The following is a 16,781-nucleotide window of genomic DNA, read 5'->3' as shown; positions in this document are numbered from 1 at the left end:
GGCATTTGCCATGTCGTCTGGTGAGATGGCGTTGTATTCTTCGTGTTCCCACTTTTCCCACCCGTCTCTCTTTCTGTGCTTATGTTGAACTTTAAAGCATTTGTTATTTCATGTTGAACCTGTTGGGCAGAATAAAAGAATAAGCAACACAGAAAAAAGGAAACAGCTGTACATAAAGATATCTTGACATGGAAGTAGTAGACAACAAATTCTATTTAGTTTTTTGGAGATTACTTTACCCTAAAGGTGCTTTAGAGGTAAAAACGGGCTTAGGGGCGGCAGTAGCTCAGGAGGTAAAGCGCTCGTTTTGAGATCAAGAGGTTGCAGATTCGATGACCAGCTCATCCATGTTATATGTTGAAGTGTACTTGGGCAATAAACTAAATCCCTAATGCCCCCGATATGCATGAAAAAAACACCCACCCAGCCCGACCAATTAACTTTATCTAAATGACCAATCCCGAAGCATACAACAAGCTTTATTTGTGAAGACTCGGGAGGATGAAAGCTGATTTTGGTCGACTCCACGACCGTGCCAAAATGCGCGCTGATAGGAACTGGGCAGTGCAGAATTGACCTTGTGAATCCTCCACAAAGAAAAAGTAACAACAAACAATGACAGGTGGATAATTTTAAACAGAAAGCGATAGAGAAGCCGCAAACGTAATGATAGATATTTTAGGGCCCTGGGCATGCCCCCGGACCTCCCTAGTCCGTCCACGCACCGGGTTCTCACAAAATTCTAGAAAACATATTTAATTGTTTACTTTTTTTAGGTCATTTCAAACTACGCAACCCACTTTTAAAGTTGTGCTGTGTAATATTTGACCACTAGATGGCAGTGTTGTCTCTTGCAAATGAAAACCAATGCCACAGCAAGAAACAAGAAGTCGGACAAACATCGCAGCGACCTAAGTAGGGATTTCACTATGTAAAAAAAATATGCTTTTTTATATTAAAAAAAAATTACATTGGGATGATAGTTCATGCCTAGCATTCGAAATCAATATTTTTTTTTACTGAATACAAGTTTTTTGTACCACAAGGAGGAACTAAATATTACACACTGTCCCTTTAATTTTAATTGGCAGCTTAATGATTCATTTCATTTAAATCGTTACATCAGAAATGTGATTTGAGACCCACTTTTAGGTCCCAACCGACCAGTGGCGAAACACTGCTTTATGTCATTTTGTTGGAAAAATAAATTGGAATAGGATGCTGGAAAAATAAATTGGAATAGGATGCTGCGTGGAATGAAGTTAACGTTTTTTATTATTTACCTAAATATGATTCGAAAAGATTGCAACAAATGAATAAAACACATCATAAGGCTTCACGCCTCATTAACTCGAATACAAGATAAGGTGTAAATTAGCAATGTTGGCAATGGTTGAACCTTCTCAGTATTAGAATGAAAATGTTTTTTTTTCAACCATAAATTTGGGTTAAAAATGATTAACAAATTTTGCTTATGGGGCAGAGAAGGAGGAATAACCTATATAAAACTATATAAACCCTGGACATAACCAGCACCCCCAAATTCAACCCAGGCAGCCCCAAAAATGATAGCATTTAAAACTCTTTTTCCTTAATAAAGGCCAGGATAGGCTAAAAACACTAGATAAAAAAAATGAAAACAAGTAAAACAAAATCAAAACTGTGAACATCGCAGCATCAGAATTACTCCACTGCCTTGAAATGGTTCAGTCCATTTAATTCCTAGTGTTTCTGTTGTAAAATGTGTGTAGTATTTTCTACAGTATAATGTTGGTTGTATATCTGTAGTATTTCTGTAGTTGTATTTTTTTGTAGTATTCCTGTACTCAAAATGTTGTAGTATTGCTGTAGTATTACTATAGTTTTAGTATTGTTGTGTTTTTGTAGTATGTCTACAATTGTATTTTTTTAGTATTTCCATTGTACAATTGTTGTAGTATATTGTAGTATTTTTGCAGTATTACTTGAGTTGGGTTTTTGTACTAAGATTTTGGTAATATTCCTGTACTATTTTTCATAGTATTACTGTACTTGTATTTTTCTAGTAGTATTGGTGTAGTATTTCCATAGTTTAAGCTTTGTAGTATATCTGAAGCATTTTCTTTCCTATTACAGGAGTTTATTTTGTAGTATTTCTGTCATACTATTTCTGTAGAGGGATCTTTGTAGTATTTCTGTCGTAATATCTACGTAGCAGCATTTTTGTACTATAGTGTTACGGTAGTGGTGTTGCAATAGTATTTTTGTAGAAATATTTTGAATAATTTCCATACCAATATCTTTGTAGTATTTCTTTAGTCTTTTTCATATCACTGGAGTTGTATTTTTGAGGCATTTTTGTAATAGTATTTTGGATCGGAATATTACTGTAGTAGTATTTATTAAATTCTGAATAATTTTTCTAATCAGAATGAAGACAAAATAATATGTTCGTTTTCGAGCCTTAAATTTGATGTTTATTTTGCAGTAATTTTGTAGTGTTTTGTTGCATAAACAGAAAAGGACAAAGTTGGCTGGCAACCAGTTCAGGATGTCCCTTGCCTGAAGATAGCGGAGGTGGGCTCCAGCACCCCTGCAACCCTACTGAGGATAAGCGGTGCAGATAATGGATGGATGGATGGATAATAAACATTTCAAAAACGCCGACATCTGTTGTCAAACTTTTCACAAATCCTCATGACTTTCTGGTAGCTTTGTGGTAAACTTCACTCTTTAACCACTTTGGAATTATTAAAAAGAGCTTTTCCACTTACCTGCACGCGGCTCACGTGGCCGAAAAGTAAACCTCAAACACGGCACGAAAGGTGGCCCGGAATCGTAGTAGTAGCCGCAGCCCGGTTCGGTGCCACCATCACCAATCCAAGCCGAGCCATGAGAGGGCTTCCCCGGTGAGCTCAGCGGGATTCCCGCGGAGGAGAAGGAGGGAGCAAGTGCGAAGAGATGGCCGGGACTAGTGAAACGGGGGTCCGGCTTCCTCCGCGGTAGCGATGTGGGCGAATTCTCATCACCCCAATGGCATCGTGAGGAAATTTGCCGACGATTCGTGCCAAATTTGCATCGCTTCGACCACGATGTACAGAAATAAATAAAAAATCAAATCAAAAGTGTAAACAAGACAAGAGCTCGCCAAACATGCAAATGGATTCACTCACGATTATCGAAAAGCACGCATGTTTTATTAGCTTTACGCCCGCTAGGTTTCCCCTCTCCCCTGTAGAAAGCCTTTTTATGGATTCCAAAAATAAAGAAACTATGGGAGTAAAGGCTTTCCTTAGCGGCAATTGGCTTAAGCGTTTGTCACTCTTCGGGATGAGCCAGCCGATGGTTAACGCGCACATCAATCAATGAATGCTGCCCATGTTACACGCTCGACACGCAGCGTGGGAGCTGGAAATCACACAAGCACTTAAACGCCTCACGACTCCGTTCGTTTGAGGTCTCGCATTTATTTGAGGGCAGATTCAAACAGTTGGGATTTCATACCTGTCAACCTCCACTGCTCCATTGCCCTTACAAACTGTCGTATTTTCCCTTACAAAATACAAAATAATATTACACCATATTTTTTTTCAAACGTGTTTATTTATGTAGTTTAACATGTTATATTGTACACGTGTTTCGTTCTATAATATATATTGTTAATTAACATTTTGTTGTGAGATACTGAGTTGCTCCACATGAATGAGGTTTATTATAAAAAAAAAATTCAAAAATTAAGTACCGGTAGCTTGGACGTTCACTGCAGAAGGAAAAAACTACATGCAAATATATTTATGTAGAATAATACATTTTCTTATTCAAATTATTATTTCATTTTCTGCATTAAATTATTGTTGGTAATATATTGATTAAGGGGATAACCACAAACCTGTCTTTTTTCATTTTCTCCTTTCTTTCTTCCTTTTTTCTTAACTTCTTTATACAAATTTAAATAATTTGTAATATAATGCATCAGAGCAAGTGAGCCGTTTGAGAGCCGGCTCTCTTGAATGAGTTGAGCCGAAAAAGCCGGTTCTCTAAAAAGAGACAGACTTCCTTTCACTACACAACTACCACATGAAATATGATGTTTTTTAAGACCACACGTATTTCAAATTTACTCAATCAACCCCGGCTGTTGTTTTCAGATCAGAATGACTTACGGCGTTTTAATTCAGGTTCGGCCATTGCGAGTTCACTTGTGATCGGAATGATGCATGATGGGAAATCCCGAGGCGGCAGAAGAATGCGCACAGTAGCATCAAGCCGCTCGCTTTGTTTGCAACGAAAAAAACGATACAGAGATAGAGGCTGTCGCAGCGAACTTGTTTAACTTGATTGATTTGCCGTTTCTTGATAGTCGGTGTGTACCGAATGGTACCTATAATTGACAAATTTGCGTTTTCAGATTGTACACGTCTTAAAATGCATAATAAATGTACTTTGTACGGCAAAAACGTACAGGTTGACAGGTATGTGATTTTGGCACATCGTATCGAATTTTGCACGGACGTGACGTAACCACGTGACGATACCATGACGGACGGCAGTAGACCGTAGTAAGACCGTAGTAAACGGTGGTTGAGGTCAATAAACAGTAGACAACAACAATGTTCTAATGTTTTGCATTTATACAGCGCTTTTCAAATCAATGAAGACCTCCCAATGCGCTTTACAATGTACTTCACACTTTCCCTTTTACTCACACCAACTAACCGATAGCAGCGTCAGCAATGCTCAAAAAAGCAATACTCTTCAACACCATTGGCAATGACTCGTCAAACAAATACTGTGCAGCTTCTTGATGAGGTGGCTCTCCTTGTCAAAAAGCACAAAGAGCCCTATTTAGAGAAATTGAAGACCAACCTATTTTTACTTCATCCTGACATTTACACTTGTAACCAAACCGTCCTGACTACAGTCCACACCATCTGTACCACTATATTGTAAATGGAGTATCCTCATACACGGGAGCTGATCTAAAAGCTTATAAAATTCAGGATGCTTACCAGTTCTTCATAGTAGCTACGCTTTGAAAAATGCTATAAAATCGCTATAAAAGCAATTCGTTTGTGTAGCCAGATATAGCAACGGTAAGACACTTATGAAGCTAGTTAGCACTAGCTCACCTATTTTATTTGTCATTGGCCAGAAACGGAGACAGAACCCAAAAGCGTTCGTAAAACTCAGTTTTATTGATAAAGAGAGCGAGAGCAGTGCTTTCTTCCACGATCCGATGATCGACGGACACGGGTAACAGGTGTCAGGAACGCGGAAGTTGCGAGGATAATAGTAGGCAGCAGGGATACTGGTCGCTAGTCGGGACGGGAGATCAAGGGCGGTATCGAGTCCAGAAAAGTGGTCGGCAACAGGTTTCAGGCAGGAGAAAACAGGGTAGGGAAAATGTCGGAAGGTATGGAGCTTGCCTAGCTGGGAGCATAGGTTCGCAAACGGTCTGACAGCTTCCTCTTGGAAGCCGGGGGTTTAAAAAGAGTCTCTTAACCAATCAGCACTCAGGGCTGTTGGCGCCAATGAGGCAGCCGCAGGTGCCCCAAATCAGTAATCATGACATTATTGTTGTTATATTGGCCGATTTTATTGAGTTTCTTTGACGTGACTCGTACCTACTTCACATAAAATTCCTCGGAAATACATCGAACGTACATGTAAAAATTGTTCGCTGCAAATCTTGGAATACTTGAGGTCTGCTAGTGTTGCGCAGACGTGTCCCTTCGTTTGATTTGCAGCCAAATATCGAAGTTTTTTTAAATCGGCCTTAGAACCTAGGTGGTTCGCATAGCCCATCGCACAGCAATAAATTACCATAGAAAAAGTGGTGGTTATGTTCTTCTGCCACGGTTATTGATTTTTGTCTCAAGCTTCCAAGCATGTGACCTGGGATTGAGTGATTAAAACTGGAACCATTTTTTTAGGTTCTTAGTTTAAAGGTTTAAAGCCAATTTGGAAAAAATACCGTGCATTAGTGGGATCGTAGTTAGCATGGCTGCCTTCCATACAGTTAATCTGGGAACCATTCCCAGCTAATGCAGCTTTATGGCAGTGTATTTTCATTTCTAAGTCATATTCAACAACCATTAAAACTGCAACCATTTTTGAAGATTGTTTGTTTAAAGGTTTTAAGCTATTTTGCCAAGTAATTGAACTGGATTTGATCCCCAACTAATGCAGCTCCATGGTAGTGTAATTTCTTACTTAAGTGATAATCAACATTTTTTGAAAGTGTAAAGATTCTCTTTGATTATTTAGTTACATTTTTTTAAGCCGATTTAGTCATTACAGTGAGTTAGTAATAATTGCTAGTATAGTTACCTTCCAAGCAGTTGACCATGGTTCGATTACCAGCTAATGTAACTTTATGGAAGTGTAATTTCATACTTAAGTCGTTATCAGCAACCATTAAAACTGTAACAATTTCTTTGATTATTTTTTACGATCTTTTAATCCTGTTTCGTTAATACAGTGAATTGGTGGTATAGTGGTTAGCAAAGATGCCTTCCAAGCAGTTGGCATGTGTTCGGTTTCTAACTATTGCAACTGTATGGTAGTGTACTCTCATTCTAAAGTCATAATCAACAACTTTTGAAACTGGAACCATTTTTTTGATTATATATTACAATATTTTAAGCCAATTTAATGAATACAGCACATTGGTGGTATAATGGTCGACAAAGCTGACTTCCAAGCGGTTGATCTGAGTTCAATTCCCAGCCAATGCAAGTCTATGATTGTATAGTTTCTTACTCAAGTCATTATCAAGAACCACTCATACGGTCACGTCTTTTTTTATTATTATTCAGTTAAAATTTTTTAATCCAAATTAGAAAACACAGTGCATTAGTGGTATAGTGATCAGCATAACTGCCTTCCAGGCAGGTGACTTGGGTTCGATTCTCAGCTAGTGTAATTTCATACTAAAGTCATTTTTGACAACCATAAAAACTAGAGATTTCTTTGACTATTTCTTACAATCTTTGAAGCCAATGGATTGAATACAGTGCACTAGTGGTTCTGTGCTTAGCATAGATGCCTTCCAAGCAGTTGCCATGGGTTCGGTTTACAGCTATTGCAACTTTGTGGTAGTGTAATTTCATTCTAAAGTCACGATCAACAACTATTGAAACTGTGACCATTTCTTTGACTATGTCTTAGAATGTTTGGGGCCAAATTTTGAATGTAGCTAAGAGTGGCATAGTGGTTAACATTATTGTCTTCCAAGTGTTTGACATGGGTGTAACGCCCAGATATTATGGAAGTGTAATTTCATATTCAAGTCATCATCAAAAACAATCAAAACTGAAACGATTTTCTTTGATTATTTAGTTACAATTTTCAGCCAATTTATTGAATACAGTGCATTGGTGGTATAATTTTTAGCATAACTGCCACCACGCAGTTGACCTGGGTTCGATTCCCAGCTAATGCAGCTTTATCATGTCATACCTAAGTCGTAATCAACAACCATTGAAACTGTATTAAACCTATACATTTCCCTACAGTTTTGTTCAGAATGTAGTAGGCAAAATTGTAGAACACATTGCATAAGTAGTATGTTGGCTGGCATAGTTACATTCCAAGCAGTTGACCATGGTTCGATTTCCAGCTAATGCAACTTTATGGTAGAATAATTTCATACTTAACTTTAACTATGACGATTTCATTGATTATTTCTTTCAATATTTTAAGCCAATTTAGTGAAAACAGTGAGTTAGTGGTATAGTAGTAAGCATAGATGCATACCACACAGTTTTCCAGCTATTGCAACTGTATGGTTGTGCAGTTTCATTCTAAAGCTACAATTAACAACTATTGAAACTGGAACCATTTCTTTAATTATCTCGTACAATCTTTTAAGCCAAGTTAAAAGGTACAGTGCATTAGTGTATAGTGGTTAGCATAACTGCCTTCTGAGCAATTGACCATGGTTTGATTTCCAGCTAATTCAACTTTGTGGTAGTGATATTTTATATTTCAGTCATAATCCACAACCGTTGAAACCGAAACGATTTTCTCTGATTATTTCGTTATTTTGTTAAACAAAACCAGATGATACAATGCATTAGTGGTGTAGTGGTTAGCATAGATGTCTTCTTATCAATTGACATGGTTTGGTTTCTAGCTATTGCAACTGTATGATAGTGTATTTTTATTCTAAAGTCGTATCCAACTACTATTTAAACGTTAACCATTTCTTTGATTATCATTTACAACCTTTTAAGCCCAATTAATGTATACAGTGCATTAGTGGTATAGTGGTTAGCATAACTGCCTTCCAAGCAATTGACCTAGATTCAATTACCAGCGAATGCAGCTACGTGGTAGTGTAAATCTTTATCTAAGTCATAATAAACAACCAATAAAACTAATGATTTTCTTTACAATTTCTTAAACCGAAATGGTGAATATACTCAATTGGTGGTATAGTGGTTAGCATAGCTGCTTTCAAAGCACATTGCTGTAGTTCATTTCCCAGCTAGTTCAGCTTGGTGGGTGTCTCATTTTCTATTTAAGTCATAATCATCAACTTTTTTAACTGTATATAACAATTTTTTATTTATTTATTATTATTTATTTTTTTACATTTTCTTTATAGCCAGATTGTAGACAACACTAAGTTATTGGTATAGTGATTAGCATAGTTGCCTTTCAAGCAGTTGACTTTGATTCAATTAGGCTGTCAAACCCCAATTTTGCCCTCTTTTGACAGGAGGTATCAAAGACCCTCTAGAATAAAAATAACACTTAAAATTATGAAAGCGATGTGCCAGTAGAACAAAATTTCCTTTTACTAAGTTTTCTTTTTTTTTAACAAGAAAATATTTATCAGAAGATGACAAATTGTAAGCAGCAAGCTGTTTGCTTTAACTTGTTTTTTTTTTTTTTGCAGTGAAATCTTAAACAGCTTCATTAAACAAAATAAGATGTTAAAGCATTTACCTCCACCATCTCATGAGCAGATGATTAATTAAAAATAACATATAGGAATCTGGAATGAAAGAGACTGGTATAGTAAGTACACCTGACACTCATAATAATACAATTCCAATGTTTTCATTCTTCTAGCTGCTAGAGCTTTTTCAAACTGAGAGCAACTCTTTTCTACCAATTAGCGCAAAAGTTCACCCAGTTTTATATGGATTTCTTAAATAGCAACTCAGCAAGATGGCTACTGTTGGCGTAGACAATCTGTAGCCCGCTGCATGTTCAACTTCCGGGACCAGACCGAGTATTTGGACAACGAAGAAATAAGGTTAAAGAGACCAGTTCAGTTATAGCCTTTATTACAAAGTTCCAAGATAAAATAAAACAGAATGGACTCCGAAACAATTGAGTCAGGAGAGCATTCTCCCCCCAAAAGGGCAAGGAGGTCTCCCTCAGAAAGGCATAGAAAAATTTTCTCGCCCCTCTCTTGTAGGAAAAAGGCTCGGATTTGACAAAATGGAACACAAAACTCAAACAGGCACTTCTGGGGATTTACATTACAAGGCAAAAGAATGGATCTCAAAAACCAAGATACTTGTTAAAACTGAACACAGCTGGATTTTGAAGGTTGCATGATAAGATAAGGCTAATGCATCGGAGGACCATTGCTGTGAAAATACCGATCAGAAAACCGTAAATGAATGCAGAAAGTATAAACTTCATTCAGATTTGTGAATAAGCATAGGGTGCATTTAAAACAACTAAGTTAATAATGTGATTGTCACAGTTATGTGGTGATTAAATGATAAAACTAATACTGTATAGCTGAAAACTCATGCGATAGTGACAACATACTCAGTCACACATTTTAATTATCTAACATTTACGAAATAGTAAAAATGTAGCTCTATAAACAGCGAGAAAGGTAAACTAGTATAAAACTTAAAGAGAGCTAGATAACTGGCAAAAAATTGCATTGAAATTGCCAAATAGGAAACTAAAAACCAAGCTAGATAGCTAGCTAGAAAGGAGGCAAAAATATAGCTTGATAACTAGCTAGATATCATGCAAAAAATGTAAAAACATGGCTAAAAAGCTAGCTAAATTGCTAAAAAGGTAGCTTGATAGTTAGCTAAAAAGGAGTAATTTTCATGAATGTATATGAAACTGGATGCCCTTTGTACTAATTTGTAACAAAAAGTAGCTTGATGCTTGAAAAATGATGGGACCCCTGTTTTAGTATGTGGCTATTTTGAAGTAGTTTTAGGGGGTCGCTCAGCCTTATGCGATGTAGGGTTATATGTATCTATAAGGGGTCTTCAATCTTTTTAAGCGTCAAGCTACTTTTTGTTACCAATTAGAGCAAAGGGCAACCCCTTTGATATGCATTTCTAAACTAGCAACCTTTTATGTTATTACTGTTATATAAACAGGTACAATATTGGATTTAAAATTGAATAGACCAGGTCAACCACTACAAAAGTCATTTTAACAGAAAATCACAATGACACAGCAATGTTTAGCTCAGCTATTGTTTGGAGGCACCCTAGAAGGAATCACGTTAACGGAATACACCCGGTTGAACATTCTCCTAAAGTAGAATGAAGTTTATGAATTAAATAAAAAAAGACCTGATGCAAATTACACTCATGACCCCTAGTTTACAAGACTAATGCAGTGACCACTGAGCTACAAGGCCTACCACTCAAGCAACAAACTCGTGATCAAAATTGTCTTTCAAAACAGAGTAATTCAAGACTGAGAACGCCAAAGCCAGATAAAGCATACGTGTCGAACATGCGGGCCGTGGGCTGGATCCAGCCTGCAAGAACCGGCTGAGAGAAGTACAGGAAAAAAATGACATTGCTGTACTTCTCTCTCTCTAACTTTTTCTTTTTCTCTGTCTTGCTCTATCCTGCTGAAATTCTATTTTTTTTTATTTCTCCCTTTCTTTCTCTTTTAATTGATCTCTTTCTTGCTCTTTTTGTCTGTTTCTCCCACTCTGCTCGTTTTAATCTACTAGTCTGGCCCCTATGAGTTTCTTTTCTTACCATGTGGCTCGGGAGCTTAAATGAGTTTGACACCCTGGAAATACAGAAACATTAACATACCATTAAAATAATTTTGTTATTATCAGGTTGATTATTTGAAGTAGGGTTAAATACTCAGTAATTCCATCCACCCATCCATTATCTGCACCGCTTATCCCCAGTAGGGTCGTGGGGGTGCTGGAGCCCAACCCAGCTATCTTCAGGCAGTGGGCAGGGTACACCCTGAACTGGTTGCCAGCCAGTCGCAGGGCACACAGGGACAGACAATTCACTCGCTCATTCATACCTAGGGACAATTTGGACCGGCCAATTAACCTGACATGCATGTTTTTGGGATGTGGGAGGAAACTGGAGTGCCCGGAGGAAACCCACGCAAGCACAAGGAGAACGTGCAAACTCGACACAGGAAGGTTCAATCTCATGACCTCAGAACTGTGCCACACACGCGCTAACCACTGCGCTGCCCCACTCAGTAAGTCATACACACACAAAAAATTACACAAGAAAATCACAATGACCCAGCACTGGTGAGCTACTGTATTTATAGAACAAGTCTGAGAGCTGCTCATCTGTCCTTGGGGGCCACCCTGTCGCCCGCAGCCATAACATTGGAGACCCCTGGAATATACACTACTTGAAGTCGTTTAGGTATTGATGGTTTTGTATATTCTCCTATCTTTGCTTTATAAATGATTTTTCTTGATTTGGGTTGCAGCTTATTGGTGGGATAGTGGGTCCACAAGTCAGACCAGATGAGAACCGATAAGAAAGGCTACAAAACAATTGCTAAGTAGAAAAGAAAATGCTAGGAAAATTATGTTCATAAGATGCTAGTTCCTTATTTAGACTGTTACTGTCCACTGTTGTTCATTGTTTTGACTTTAACATTATTGCTGCTAATCTCTAATTACGTCAGTGTTCTTTAATTAACACACCCCTTAGTGCTGATGTGTTTTTGTAACCTTGGAAATGTGTATTAAAAAAGGGGGGCTTAGGAATCATTGGATTTCTCTTATCTGAAAAGCCCTCTCCCGGGCCTCCATGCAAGTTCAAATAGCATCGATGTTTTCTCTCCTTGAGTGGCTACTATAGTTTAAATATACCAGAAAAACGGAAAAAAAAACCCGACAATATTATTTAACGGACAGTTTGTATTATATGACTATAAGATGTCGCTGTATGGAGAAGTGCAGGAATGTCCAAATTCCAGCAAGGGGCGTAATAACTTTTTTACTGGCCCGTGGCCTCTCTCATAGAATTAAAAATATGTGGCCTGCCAGTAATGTTGAGCGCAGTATAAAATAAATTTGCACCCCAAAAAAAATCACCACTGTAAATAAGAAAAAAAGGAAAGATGACTGTGAGGGCCGCCGCTTCCGGGAAAAGTGGAAATTGGAATGTTTTTTTTACCAAAATCCCCAAAAACTGCGTCATCCTAATTTGACCAACGACTGTGGCAGATTTCAAAGAATATAATATCAAGAGGCCCTGCCGACCACCAAAACCTAACTGGAAACGATTGATGTGAAAAGGTAAAGCCACTGAAAGAGATCTTTTTTTTAACAGGACCCTGTGAGACAAATTAAAATGCTACAAAGGCGAGCAAAGAGGTCACGATGCACTGCAAACCATTCTTGGAGGACGAATTTACTAGACTGTTCAAGAAAGGCCAGTCGATCCTCACACATTTTCATCTTACCAAATCTGGCCTGCTTTCTCAAAAGTTTGGATACCCCTGGAATATCCATCCTTCCATTTCTGCACCGCTTATCCTCAGTAGGGTCGCGGGGGTGCTGGAGCCCATCCCAGCTATCTTCGGGCAGTGGGCAGGGCACACCCTGAACTGGTTGCCAGCCAGTCACAGAGACAGACAACTCACTCATTCACACCTAGGGACAATTTTTGGACTGGCCAATTAACCTGATAATGCATGTTTTTGGAATGTGGGAGGAAACCAGAGTGCCCGGAGGAAACCCACACAAGCACGGGGAGAACATGCAAACTCCACACAGGAAGGCTGGTAGCTGGTTTTGAACCCATGACCTCAGAACTGTTCCCTGGAATCGTGCAACCAAAAACGAGTGCTTGAAAGAACAAGGACGAAAACAAACCATGGAGACAAGAAAGGCAACAAACCATACCATTTCACTTTTGATTCGTAGCTAGCCTTTTCAAGGTTTTTGTGTACTCGTGATAGCACGTTGGCAAAAAATGTCAGTTTTGTTTGAGGCTCATTTTAAATAAATAACAATTTTTCAAACTTTAAGGTTTGACAGTTTATGTATTCTTTATATTATCATTATTTTTGAAACAGGGATATCCAACCTGGTTCCCACAGACACAGTGGTGCGCCCTGAGGACAGCTCAGGTGCCCGTGGACCTGTTCTCAAGTCATTATCACAATCCTCACAAGTGCTGGGTCATTGTGATTTTCTTGATAAATAATTTATGTGGTTAACGGAGTCAACTTACCTATGTTCTACTTATCAAACTGGGTGCTCTTTGGGCTAATGAGTAACAGAAATTAGCTCTTAATATAATGCGAGACATTTTGGAAAAATCTTGCGAAAAAAGTTTCACAGAACGGAATAAAACAAATTGCCATCAAGTCATAACTTTCCATTAACATCGCCTTAAAACAGGGGCTGGCTTTCTCTTTTGCAACATAGAAAGCCAGAAAAGTGCCATCTTTTCCTGCGTTAAGGATAAAATAGGAAGGAAAATGTATGTTTTTCAAAAGCAGTCCAGACAGGACCCAATGCAGACAATGGTGCCTGTACACATTTTCTACAATAAGGATTATTACAAATACTTTGGTTTATATATATTGTATCAAACCTGAAATTTGCGAGAGTAACATCTCCTTGTAGAGCAAGGGTCAGGAACCTTTTTGAGTGATGATGGGAAAATATATACGATATATAAATATTTGTTTTTAATTTTGAGCGCTACATCATACTTTTGTGGACAAATATCAATAAAATAGCCAAACTCGCTCTCCAGATCGTAATTCCAGGGTTCGTACACCTTTTTCATGGACACATTCAAGCACCTTAAAGGCAAAATTTTCATTATTTCCAGGACCTTGAAAGGAAAACAAATCCAGTGCCGATCAAAAGAAAGTTTTTTTTTCTTTAACTTTGATTAAGTCGCTATCTTGCAGCTAGCACATACTTGTGCTATTTTGAGTATGACCTATTTATGATCTGCGAGCTTTTTGTGTCAATAGGCTGCTATAAACTGACATGAATTCTGCAACTCTGCTTCAACAAAGCACACGAGACTTGGCTACGTCACACTTGGTTGGACATGGAAATGATTCCATGGGTCTTGGGTAATAATGGAATTCACTACGGGAAAGCAGAAAAAAATTAGCCAAAAGTGGACTCATCTTGATGATATTGTAGTTGCGAAGCATATTGCATTCAATCCTTCAATTTTGGACCACTGATCTTTTGCTTTATGTTTTACTGATTTTATAATTTTTTTGCGGGTTTTTAGAGTATCGGTGTCTAAATTGGTTAAAACCGAATAGTGCATATGTATTTTTTTGCATTTGAACATTCTTTTTTAGCAGCTAACATTTAATATTTTAGTTTTATTGTTTCGCCTTTTCCGGGATTTTGTGTTGTCAAGACTTTAAATCTTTTCAGTGTGTAAAAAGCTAAATTTTACAATTCGTTTGTAGATGTGTGAATACTTTAATTTGTATTTCACTTGTTTTTTAGGAATCCCCTGTAATACATATGAAATTACTTATTAATTTGGTGCGAAAAGTATTTTTATTATTGATAATATATCACAAAAAAAGACAAATCTGAGGGACTCTTCTTAGTGAGCCGGGCCGAAAGAGCCGCTTCTGGAAAAATCCTGAATTCCCATGTTTAGTCTGATAAACCTGTCCTTTTTGATGCGACTGTAAGGGGCAGTAAAAGTTCACATGACAAATCGATCATGAGGACAGTAACATTTTACACACTTAAAAAAAAATCTTCATTTATAAGCATGGTCTATCGAGTCAGACTAATGGAAAGAATTTCAAGCATTTTCAAGCACTTCACCCAAAGTTAAAGCATTTTCCTGATCTCAAACACTTTAAAAAAAATCAAGTATTTTCAAGGATTTCAAGCATCCGTACGGACCCTGCCTACCCCTCAACCAATCAAATTGCTTTGGGTGTTTGGCTGGGGCTTTCAGGTGTTTTCACCATTTTCTGTGGGTTTTCACCTTAAAGTGTCTCAACAACTTGGTTTGCTGCTCTGGCCTCTCTACTTCCAAGCCCACTTCCAACGTTTTTCCTGAATCTGATCATGTCCTCCTCACTTTTAACACCGTACTCTGTCTCTCTACTGTCAAAACCTCCCGTCTCATTTCTTTTCGTAATACCAAAAATATCAACATTGACACCCTCTGCTCCATTATTGACTGTTCCCCACCCCCAGAAGCTCTTTCAAGCCCGGATGAGCTTACCACTCACTACAATACCTGCCTCACAAATATTCTAAATTCTCTTGCCCCCCTGAAAACCAGGACTGCCTCATTCTCCACATCTGCCCCCTGGTTTACACCCGCTCTTCGGTCAATGAAATCAAAGAACCGCCAACTTGAGCGACTCTATAAGAAAACCGGCCTCACCATCCATAAGGACATGTACACTACCCATAGTGCTAAATACAAGGACCAAATTGCACAAACCAAATCCAGCTACTACTCCGGCCTCATCCTTTCCAACGAAGGAAATTCAAGAACTCTCTTCTCTGTCATTAACAAAATCCTCCAGCCACCAAATTCTCTCCCCCTCCACCTGTACTCCACAGCAACCTGCAACTCCATAATGGAGTACTTCAATCACAAAATCCTTAAGATTCATCACCAACTCCATCAAAACCTGTCTGCTCCCTCCCCATCTGAATTTCCTTCTCCTTGCCACTTCTTCTCCAGTTTTGCTCCACCCACGACTGCTGAATTATCCAACCTCATACTCAAATCCAAGCCCACCACTTGCCAGCTCGATCCCCTCCCTTCATCCCTTGTTAAATCCTGCCTCCCTTCCCTGCTTCCTCTCATATCTGCCATTATTCACTCCTCACTCTCTTCTGGTATTGTCCCATCACTTTTCAAAACCGCTGCTGTTACTCCTACACTTAAAAAACATGGTGCTGACCCCAACAACTTCGACAACCTCCGCCCCATCTCCAACCTTCCATTTATTTCAAAAATCCTTGAAAAAACTGTTGCTGCTCAACTCCACTCGCACCTGTCCCTCCACTCTCTCTATGAGCCCTTTCAGTCTGGTTTCCGCCCCCGCCACAGCACAGAGACTGCCCTAATCCGTATTGTAAATGATCTCCTCATAGCATCCGACTCCGGTTTAGTCTCCATCCTCATCCTCCTAGACTTGAGCGCCGCCTTCGACACAATCTCTCACCCTATCCTCCTCAATAGACTCTCCTCCATTGGTCTCACCCATACTCCCCTCAGTTGGTTCCATTCCTATCTCACTGGCCGCACTCAGTTTGTCCAGCTGAAATCCTTCACCTCAAAGCCCTCCCTAGTCACCACAGGTGTACCCCAGGGATCTGTCTTAGGTCCTCTTCTCTTCATCGTCTACCTCTTGCCTCTTGGTCATATCCTCCGCAAATTTAATATCCACTTTCACTGCTTTGCTGATGACACCCAACTCTACCTCTCCTGCAAACCAAACTCCATACTCCCACCTCCCTCCCTCACCTCTTGCCTTTCCGAACTCAAAACATGGTTCACAACAAACTTTCTTAAATTAAATGCCAATAAAACAGAATTCCTCCTTCT

The sequence above is a fragment of the Urocampus carinirostris genome, chromosome 4, assembly GCF_059441175.1.
Source record: "Urocampus carinirostris isolate Australia breed hairy pipefish chromosome 4, RoL_Ucar_1.0, whole genome shotgun sequence".
NCBI classification, from domain to species: Eukaryota; Metazoa; Chordata; class Actinopteri; order Syngnathiformes; family Syngnathidae; genus Urocampus; species Urocampus carinirostris.
This window is presented reverse-complemented; position numbering follows the sequence as displayed.